This window comes from Mustela nigripes, chromosome 12 (genome assembly GCF_022355385.1).
Source record: "Mustela nigripes isolate SB6536 chromosome 12, MUSNIG.SB6536, whole genome shotgun sequence".
Classification (NCBI taxonomy): Eukaryota; Metazoa; Chordata; class Mammalia; order Carnivora; family Mustelidae; genus Mustela; species Mustela nigripes.
The window spans coordinates 157,816,287-157,826,287 of record NC_081568.1 but is presented as its reverse complement, the minus strand read 5'-3'; the positions used below and the strand labels follow the sequence as shown (position 1 = coordinate 157,826,287).

Below are 10,001 nucleotides of genomic sequence, written 5' to 3'. Positions count from 1 at the left end.
ATATATATATATATATATATATATATATATATATATATATGGAAATACTATACAGTCATCAAAACCCCTGAAATCTTGCCATTTTCAATGATGTGGATAGAACTAGAGGATATTATGCTAAGCATGATCAGTCAATCAGAGAAAGGCAATTATCATATGATCTCTCTGATATAAGGAATTTGAGAGGTATGGCAGGTGGTCATGAGGGGAATGGAGGGAAAAATGGAATAAGATGGGACAGGCGAGGATGACAAAAGATATACTCTTAATTTCAAGAAAAAAAAAAACTGAGGATTTCTGGAGGAGAAGGGGTTGGGAGGAATGCGGTGGCTGGATGATGGATACTGGGAAAGGTATGTTCTATGGTGAGTGCTGTGAATTGTGTTAGATTGATGATTTAAAGATATGTACCCCTGAAACAAATAATATGCTAATAAAATAATTAAAATAAAATAAAATATAACACATAGAAAGAATGAATTTGGAAGCTTTTTTTTCTCTTCTAGTATTTGAGATAGTTTGAGAAGAACTGGACTTAACTCATCTTTAAGTGTTTGGTAGGATTTGCCTATGAAGTCATCTGGTCCTGGCCTTTTTTGGGAGTTTAGTGATATTAATTCAATATATTTGCTGGTAGTTCATCTGTTCAAATGTTCTATATCTTTCTGTATCAATTATGGTAGTTTATATATTTCTAGAAACTTATCTGTATCTCTAAGTTTTTAGATTTGTTGGCATATATATTTTTATACTTTATCTTGGAATTTTTTATATTTCTGCACTGCTGGTTGTTAATTTTTCTCTCTCATTTGTGATTTCATTTATTTGAGTCCTTCTCTTTTTCTTCTTGATAATTTTGGCTACTGGTTCATCTATTTTCCTTATTTATTTTTCAAAAAACTGAGTCATGGTTTCACTGATGTTCTATCATTTGTTTGTCTTTTAATTTGTATATCATTTATTTCTTTTCTGATCTTTATTATTTCCTTTCTTATGCTGGTTTTGTGTTTTGTTAGCTGTTCTTTTTCTAGCTCCTTTAGGTGTAAGGTTACATAGTTTATTTGAGATTTTTTCTTGTCTTAGAGGCAGCCCCCTATTTGTATAAACTGCCCACTTAAAACCATTTTTGCTGCATTCCAAATGTTTTTCACCGTTTTGTTTTCATTCTATTTACTTTCATGTATTTTCTTTCTCTTATTTCCTGATTGACCCATTCATTTAGAAGCATTTTAGTAGCATTTACTTTAACCTCTATGTATTTTTGCTCTTTCCAAGATTTATTTATTTTTTGGTTGATTAATACCTTCATAGCATTATGTCAGAAAAGACACATGGAATGACTTTGATCATTTTTAATTTATTGGGGCTTGTTATGTGCACTAACATGTGATCTATTCTGGAGAATATTGCATGTGCACTTGAAAAATATGTGTATTCTTCTATTTTAAGATAGACTGTTCTCAGTAAATATGCTAAATCTGTGTGTTTCAGTGTGTCATTAAACATACTTTTTGTCCTTTTTGATTTTCTGATTTAAATATCTGTCCTTTGGTGTAATGTATTAATTTCCTCTGCTATTATTGTATTATTATGAATTACTTCCTTTAATGTTTGTATTTAACTGTTTCATGAATTTGGATCTTTCCATGTTGGGTTCATAAATATTTAAAATTGTTATATCATCTAATTGGATTGTCCCCTGATGATTATTTAGTATTCTTCCTTGTTTCTTCTTACAGTTTTTGGTTTAAAGTATATTTTATCTGATGTAAGTATTGCTACTATGGTTTTGTTTCAATATTGACATTCATGATAAATATTCCTCCATTCCCTCACTTTTTTCTTTTAGTTTTACTATTTTTCTGTATTGAGTTCGCATTTTCAATTTCATCAATTTCTGCAGAAAATACTCACTTTTTTTTTCTTTCATATTAAAATAATTTATTTATTTAATAAAATTTATTTTCAGTGTTTCAGATTTCATTGTTCATGCACCACACCCAGTGCTCCATTCAATACGTGCCTTCCAAAATACGCACCACCAGGGTCACCCAACCATCCATTCTTTCCCCTCTAAAACCCTCAGTTTCTTTCTCAGAGTCAACAGTTTCTAATGGTTTATCTCCCCCTCCAATATCCCCCAACTCACTTCTCCTCTCCAACTCCCAGTGTTCTACATGTTATTCTGTATGCTCCACAAGTAAGAGAAACCATATGATAATTGACTTTCTATGCTTGAATTATTTCCCTCAGCATAATCTCTTCCAGTCCCATCCATGTTACTACAAAAGTCGCATATTCATCCTTTCTGATGGAGGAATAATACTCCATTTATATATGGAACCTATCTTTATTCTCAATTCATTTGTTGAAGGCAATTTGTGGCTCTTTCCACAATTTGGCAACTGTTGCTATTGCTGCTATGATTATTGGGGTACAGATAGTCTTTCTTTTCACTATATCTGTATCTTTGGGGTAAATAACTGGTACTATCATTGCAGGGTCATAAGGAAACTCCAGTTTTAATTTCTTAAGGAATCTCCAGGGGGAGGACAAGATGGCAGGGGAGTAGGAGGAGGCACCTTTTCAGCCAGTACCCCAAAGTGAGCTACCTACCAAAGAACTCCATTCACCCATGAAATCAGTCTAAGATCATAATTATACACGTCTGAATCTCTACAGGGGCAGAAGACGCCAGTGGGCAGGTAAAGCTGAGTGGGAACGTCGGACTGATATCAGAAGATAAACAAAAGGGGGAGGTAGCCACCAGAGGTGACCAGTTGGAAAGTAATACCCCAATACTAGCGAGAGTGCCCTGCATCTGGGGACCAGCATTAACTTGGAGACTTTTTGAAAGCACTCCAAATTAGCAAAGGATCACGGGGGGAAATTGTGGGAATCGCGGTGGCTATGGACAGGGGTTTAAGTCCCCGGTCCCAGGACAGCCTCCCTGGAGCTAAGGCAGAGAGAGTGCAGCGGAGAAACTAGGTCTTGGTCCCTAAGCCGCCAGCGCGCCCGAGAATGCGTGGGTTCTAGTTCCTGTGAGGGGATGGGAGCAACACTGGTCTGCAAAACGCGCGAGCCCTTCCACAATGCCTGAGATAGGCACGCACGTCCCTCATGCTCCCCTGAGTTACAAAGGCCCAGCCAGCGCTCTTTGACCAGCGCCATTGTTTCAAAGCCTAAGCTGTGTGCCCCAAACTCTCCCCTGACAGAGGTGCGCAAAAGCCCAGCCTGGTCCTTTCGAACCTGCGCCCTGTTCTCAGTGCCTGAGATGAACGCGCGACCCATAGCCACCTCTGAAAGAGATGCGTGCAAGCCGGGCAACCTTAGACGCAGCAAGACCAGGCACTCCCAGCCCGGGCCAGCGGCAAAATCTCAGTGTGCAATTGCTGCTTGGAACCTCCTGGCGGTCGGGAGCTCCCAGACAGCTGCCACTGCCTTGGCTTTGGGTACAAGCAAAAGATCCTGCACCCCCAGAGTCTGCAAATTGGAACCTGCACTGCTGGTGGCCTAGGGGGAACTTATTTAGGATGTGAATCCAGACTGAGGCTTCTCTCTGAGAGGGAGATCAGGGTGTAGTTTGTTTTCCTCTACAACTACAAAAACCATCAAAGGCGGTCAAGGTGAGAGGAAAAAAAAAAGTGAAAAAACATAAAAACCGCCAGAGAACAAAAGCCTGAAAAAAACCAGTTTCCTCAAAGCCCATCCCATTGAGGGAGGCGGGAGGACATAACTCAGGAAACATCATTGACTGACAACCCACGTGGCAGGCCCCTCCCCCAGAAAACAAACCAAGAAAGAAAAAAAAAAAAAGGACTACAAGAGAACATCCACTACTTCATAGGAAAACTTTTATTGTTCACTCGTTCCCACTATTCTGGTTCATTTTTTTTTTCACATAGGTATTTTTTTAACCTATTTACCATCACAGCAAGCTGTACAGTACATCAAATTACATAATACCTTTCTAACCTGAACTTTTTGATACATACACCTATGTTTTTCTTTTGCATTTTTATTTTTTGAATTCCTTTTTTTAATTTTAGTTTAGTTTAGTCTAGTTTATTCCTTTTTATTTTTATCTTCTAATATTCATATAGAGTTAAACTTCAAAGTAATCCCCCTTCTCCAATCAATACTACTCTTATAGGTAAACCAATTTTTAATCCCCTTTATTAGGAAAGTTGAGTCCTTTAACAAAGATATCGAGATACATCCAGGAAGAATCAAAACAACCTTCCCCACACACACTTAGAATTTGTAAGAATCCTCCCATCTTCTTCCACCAGTGTTTCTGAGTTTCTGTGATTGTCCTGATATATATAAATCTTACACTTGGGGTTCTTTTTGACGAGGTTCTTTCTTTATTTGCATATGTATATTTTTTTCTCTTGTCATATACTACTATCAGTTGTTTTATCTCTTTTTGTTTGTCTACTTTATATATCTTACCTTCGGCCCATCAGGGATGAACCTTCTCTTTCTTCATCCCTTTCTTTGATCTCTCTCTCTCTTTTTTTTCTTCTTTTCTTTTTATTTTCTTTTCTTTTGTCTCTCGTTTGGGTGGGAAATCCTGATTGCTCAGAAGTGTTCCAGAGTGCACCTTGACTGCACAACAGTTGATACATCCAGCTACATCTGTTCAACTAGGAGCAGGAATGCCCAACAGAAGAAAAATACAGAGGATGGACCTTCTGCAACAGAGCTAATTGATATCAACATAGACAATATGTCGGAAAGAGAATTCAGGCTAACAAATATCCAGGCAATAGCTGGGTTGGAGAAAGCCATGGATGGCCAAACAGAATTGATCAAGGCTGAACTGAAAGCGAACAGACAGGATGTTCACAATGTTAGGGCGTAGCTTAAAGCTACCAGGAAGGAGGTTCACAATGCTCTCAATGAGTTCCAATCTAACCTAAACTCTCTCAAACTAGGGTAACTGAGAGAGAAGATAGAATTAGTGATCTGGATGACAGATAGAGAGAAAGGATCAGGAGGAAGCCTGGAACAAACAGTTTAGAAACCACGAAAACAGAATCAGGGAAATACATGATGCCATGAAGCATTCCAACATCCGAATTATTGGAATCCCTGAAGGGGAGGAGAAAGAAAGAAGTCTAGAAGATATAGTGCAACAGCTCCTTCATAAAAATTTTCCCAACCTCACGAATGGAGCCAGTGTTCATATACTAGAGGCGGAACGGTCCACCCAAGATTATACATTCCAAAAAAACATCACAACACCTGATACTCAAATTGAGAGGTTAAAATTGTAGGTATAATCTCTTGAAAGCCGCCAGGGCAAAGACGCTCCTTACTTACAGAGAGAAGCCCATCAGAATAATGTCGTAACTGTCCACAGAGACCTGGCAAGCCATAAGAGGCTGGCAAGCTATATTCAGGGCACTAAATGAGAAGAACATGCAGCAAAGAATACTTTATCTAGCAAGACTGACATTCAAAATGGATGGAGAGATAAGAGTTTCCAAGACCAGCAAGGCTTAAAAGACTATGCAACCACCAAGCTGACACTGCAGGAAATATTAAGGGGGTTCTATAAAAGAGTAAAAACCCCAAGAATAACATTCAACAGAAATATAGAGACAGTCTACAGAAATAAAGACTTCAAAGGTAACTCAATGTCAATAAAAATGTATCTAACAATAATCACTCTCAATGTGAATGGCTTAAATGCACCCATAGAATGGCACAGGGTTTCAGATTGGATAAAACGACAGGACCCATCCATATGTTGTCTACAAGAGACCCATTTTGAACCTAAAGATACACCCAGACTGAAAGTAAAGGGATGGAGAAGCATCTTTCATGCCAATGGGCCTCAAAAGAAGGCTGGGGTAAAGATTCTCATATCAGATAAATTAGATTTTAAACTAAAGACTGTAGTCAGTGATAACAGAAGGACACTACATAATCTTTAAAGGGACTATTCAACAGGATGATATAACAATTGTAAATATCTATGCCCCCAATATGGGAGCAGCCAATTACTTAAGAAAATTGTTAATCAAGATAAAGAGTCATACTGATATGAATACACTAATCATAGGAGATCATAACACGCCTCACTCAGAAATAGACAGATCTTCGAAGCAGAAAATCAATAAAGAAACAAGAGCATTGAATGACACATTGGACCAGATGGACCGCATAGATATATACAGAACATTCCACCCTGAAACAACAGAATACTCATTCTTCTCAAGTGCACACGGAACCTTCTCCAGAATAGACCACTTACTGGATCACAAATCAGGACTCAACTGATACCAAAAGACTGAGATTATTCCCTGCATATTCTAAGATCACAATGCTTTGAATCTGGAGCTCAATCAGAAGGAAAATTTCAGAAGGAACTCAAATACCTGTAAGCTAAAGACTACCTTACTTAAGCATGCTTGGATCAACCAGGAGATCAAAGAAGAACTGAAACAATTCATGGAAACCAATGAGAATGAAGACACTTCGGTCCAAAACTATGGATGGGATACAGTAAAGGCGATCCTAAGGGGGAAATACATAGCCATCCAAGCCTCCCTCAAAAAAAAATGAAAAATCCAGAATACACCAGCTGTCTCTACACCTTAAAGAACTGGAGAATCAACAACAAATCAAACCAAGTCCACACATAAGAAGGGAAATCATCAAGATTAGAGCTGAGATCAGTGAGGTAGAAACCAGAGATACAGTAGAACGTATCAATGAAACTAGAAGCTGGTTTTTTGAAAGAATCAATAAGATCGATAAACCATTGGCCACACTAATCCAAAAGAAAAGAGAGAAAGCCCAAATTCATAAAATTATGAATGAAAAGGGAGAGATCACAACTAACACCAAGGAAGTAGAAACAATCATCAGAAGTTATTATCAACAGTTATATGCCAATAAGCTTAGCAACCTAGATGAAATGGATGCATTCCTGGAAAACTAGAAAATACCAAATTTGAACCAGGAAGAAATCAACAACCTGAGCAGACCAATATCTAATAACGAGATTGAAGCAGTGATCAAAAACCTCCCAAAAAACAAGAGCCCAGGACCTGACGGATTCCCTGTGGAATACTACCAAACCTTCAAAGAAGTAATAACACCTATTCTCCTGAAGCTGTTTCAAAAAATTGAAGCAGAAGGAAAACTTCCAGACTCTTTCTATGAAACCAGCATGGGGATCCATGACTGATCCCCAAAGCAGTCAAAGACCCTACCAAAAAGGCAAATTTCAGACCAATATCACTAATGAATATGGATGCTAGGATGCCAAACAAGACCCTAGTACACAGTTCATATTTATACAGATTATAATAGCATATTTGGATGTATCCATATGTTCATAAACATTTATATCTTTAGAAGTAACATTTAAAAAGATTTATTTATAAAACAATAGAAAACCTGAACTGCTAAGAAATAAATTTAATAGAAAATATGTATGATATGGCTAAATTCAGCTAAATGCTGATATGGCTAAAATGCTAAGAATCTCTTCAACCCACTGAGCCACTCCTGTGCCCTAGTCAGATGCTTATGACATCCGAATATTGTTAAGAAATTCTATGTATACTTTTCTTAGAAAGCCTTATTCTTATAGCTGTATTTCCCTTTATTTTTCTTTTTTTTGTAATATTTCTTTATTTGTTCTTTATACATCTTTAGAGAGAAAGTGGAGGGACAGAGGAAGAGGGAGAGAGACTCTCAAGCAAACTCCCCACTAAGCATGGAGCCCAACATGGTGCTCCATTTCACAATGCTAACATCTTGTCCTGAGTCAAGATCAAGTGTCAGATGCTTAACTGACAGGCACCCATGTGTCCCAGTAATATATATATTTTTTTCTTACAGTAATATTGATTCTCCCTAAATTAACTGCCATACTTTATATGATTCTCAATAAAAATATAAATTATGAAAATTTTAATTCTTCTCCCTTGTTTAAAGTAAAAACTAATTTTAAAATATAACAAGTTAATATTTTAAGGATATGCCCCTATTAGCTATTAAAAGATATTTAAATCATCTATCTTGGTACACTGACATTGAAAAAGATGAATGGATAAAAATACAATTATTTATAATTGATTCCATATATGTGGGAATATAATACATGATGACTGGGAATTATTTTTTACTTAATATTGAGTTAAATGTGTATTTACCTTTAAAAATATTGTTTATTATGGACCTGACACAATATGTCAGGTTATCACTCCAGAAAAGACAAACTATTACTTCCTTAAAAAGTAAATAATGAGAGCTGTAGAACAAAAATGTGAAATTATTTAAAACATTTTGGAAGGAAATATTTCTTAAAAAGACTCAACATATAAATAAAACAAGATGGGATCAGGAGGGAGACAAATCATATGAAACTCTTAATCTCACAAAACAAACTGAGGGTTGCCCAGGGGAGGGGATTGGGGAGAAGGTGGTTGGGTTATGGACATTGGGGATGGTATGTGCTATGGTTAATGCTCTGAAGGGTGTAAACCGGGTGATTCACAGACCTGTATCCCTGGGGCTAATAGTACATTATATGTATATATATATATATATATATATACATATATATATACACACACACACATATATATGTAAATCATATTAAACTGAAAATAAAAATATACAACTAAACAAAAATTAAATGTATTCTACTAGTTAAAATAAATATTCTTAAAAAATTGATTTTTAAAATCTGGGGAAGTATTTCCAACTCCTATCACTGACAATGAGATAATGTTATATTTTTTTAGAAACAAACTGATATCAAAAAAAAATACAATAACAGCAGAAAAGTGAATAAAATATTAACGAAAATCTCACATATTTTAAAATGACACAAATATTAATTAGAAGATGAAATATTTATTATAAAATATTTATTAATGTAATCAAAATATTTATTACCTCTCAGATTGGAAAAATTTATCATTTTGAAAAACATCACTTGAAGAGGATATGGAGGAGGAACTGTTGTTGGAAGTGCAAATTATGATATTGTGGAAAATTTTAAGTATCTAATAAATGCACTAATGTGCATTTATGAAATAGCAATTACACATTTGAGACTTAAGCACACACTCATATACCCACATTCACATATACTCTTTCAAAAAACATATTTATTAAAGTTTATTAAAGTAGAATTAGAAAGAGAATGTCCTATACTAATGAAAATTTTAAAATACACAATATTTTGTGGCATCTGGGTGGCTAATTCAGTTAAGTATCTGCCTGCAGATCAGATCCTGATCCCAGAGTCCTGGGATAGAGGCCCTCATTGGGTTCGTTCTTCAACAGGGAGCCTTCCTCTCTCTCCCTCTGCCTTCCCCCACCACTGCTTGTACTCTTTTTGTTAAATAAATAAATAAAATATTTTAAAAAATAAAATAAAATACACAACATTTTATGGAGTACTGAATGAGAATTTTTTTTTAAATCCTATTACTTGGCATCATATATACTTCAATACCTTAATGATAAACTAAAATAATCTATCATTAGTGTAATGTATATACTATATTGAATTTATTTTGTAGGAAAATTTATACATATTTTAAAATTTCTACTTATTTTGTGCTTGTCTTCAGACAGAGTAAATTCATAATATGAAGTAGACACTACATAATAATATACCATCTGTACCCCAATGTTTATAGCAGCAATAGCCACGGTCCCCAAACTATGGAAAGAACCAAGATGTCCTTCAACAGACGAACGGATAAGGAAAATGTGGTCCATATACACTATGGAGTATTATGTCTCCATCAGAAAAGATGAATATCCAACTTTTGTAGCAACATGGACGGGACTGGAAGAGATTATGCTGAGTGAAATAAGTCAAGCAGAGAGAGTCAATTATCATATAGTTTCACTTATTTGTGGAGCATAACAAATATCATGGAGGACAAGGGGAGATAGAGAGGATGGGGTAAATTGGAAGGGGAGGTGAAACATGAGAGACTATGGACTCTGAAAAACAA

At 35.9% G+C, this 10,001-nt stretch overlaps 1 pseudogene; it reads right to left on the bottom strand.

The window, feature by feature from the left end:
- The window catches only part of LOC132027694 (olfactory receptor 5F1-like), a 107,806-nt pseudogene that overhangs the window by 54,354 nt on the left and 43,451 nt on the right, over positions 1 to 10,001 (bottom strand).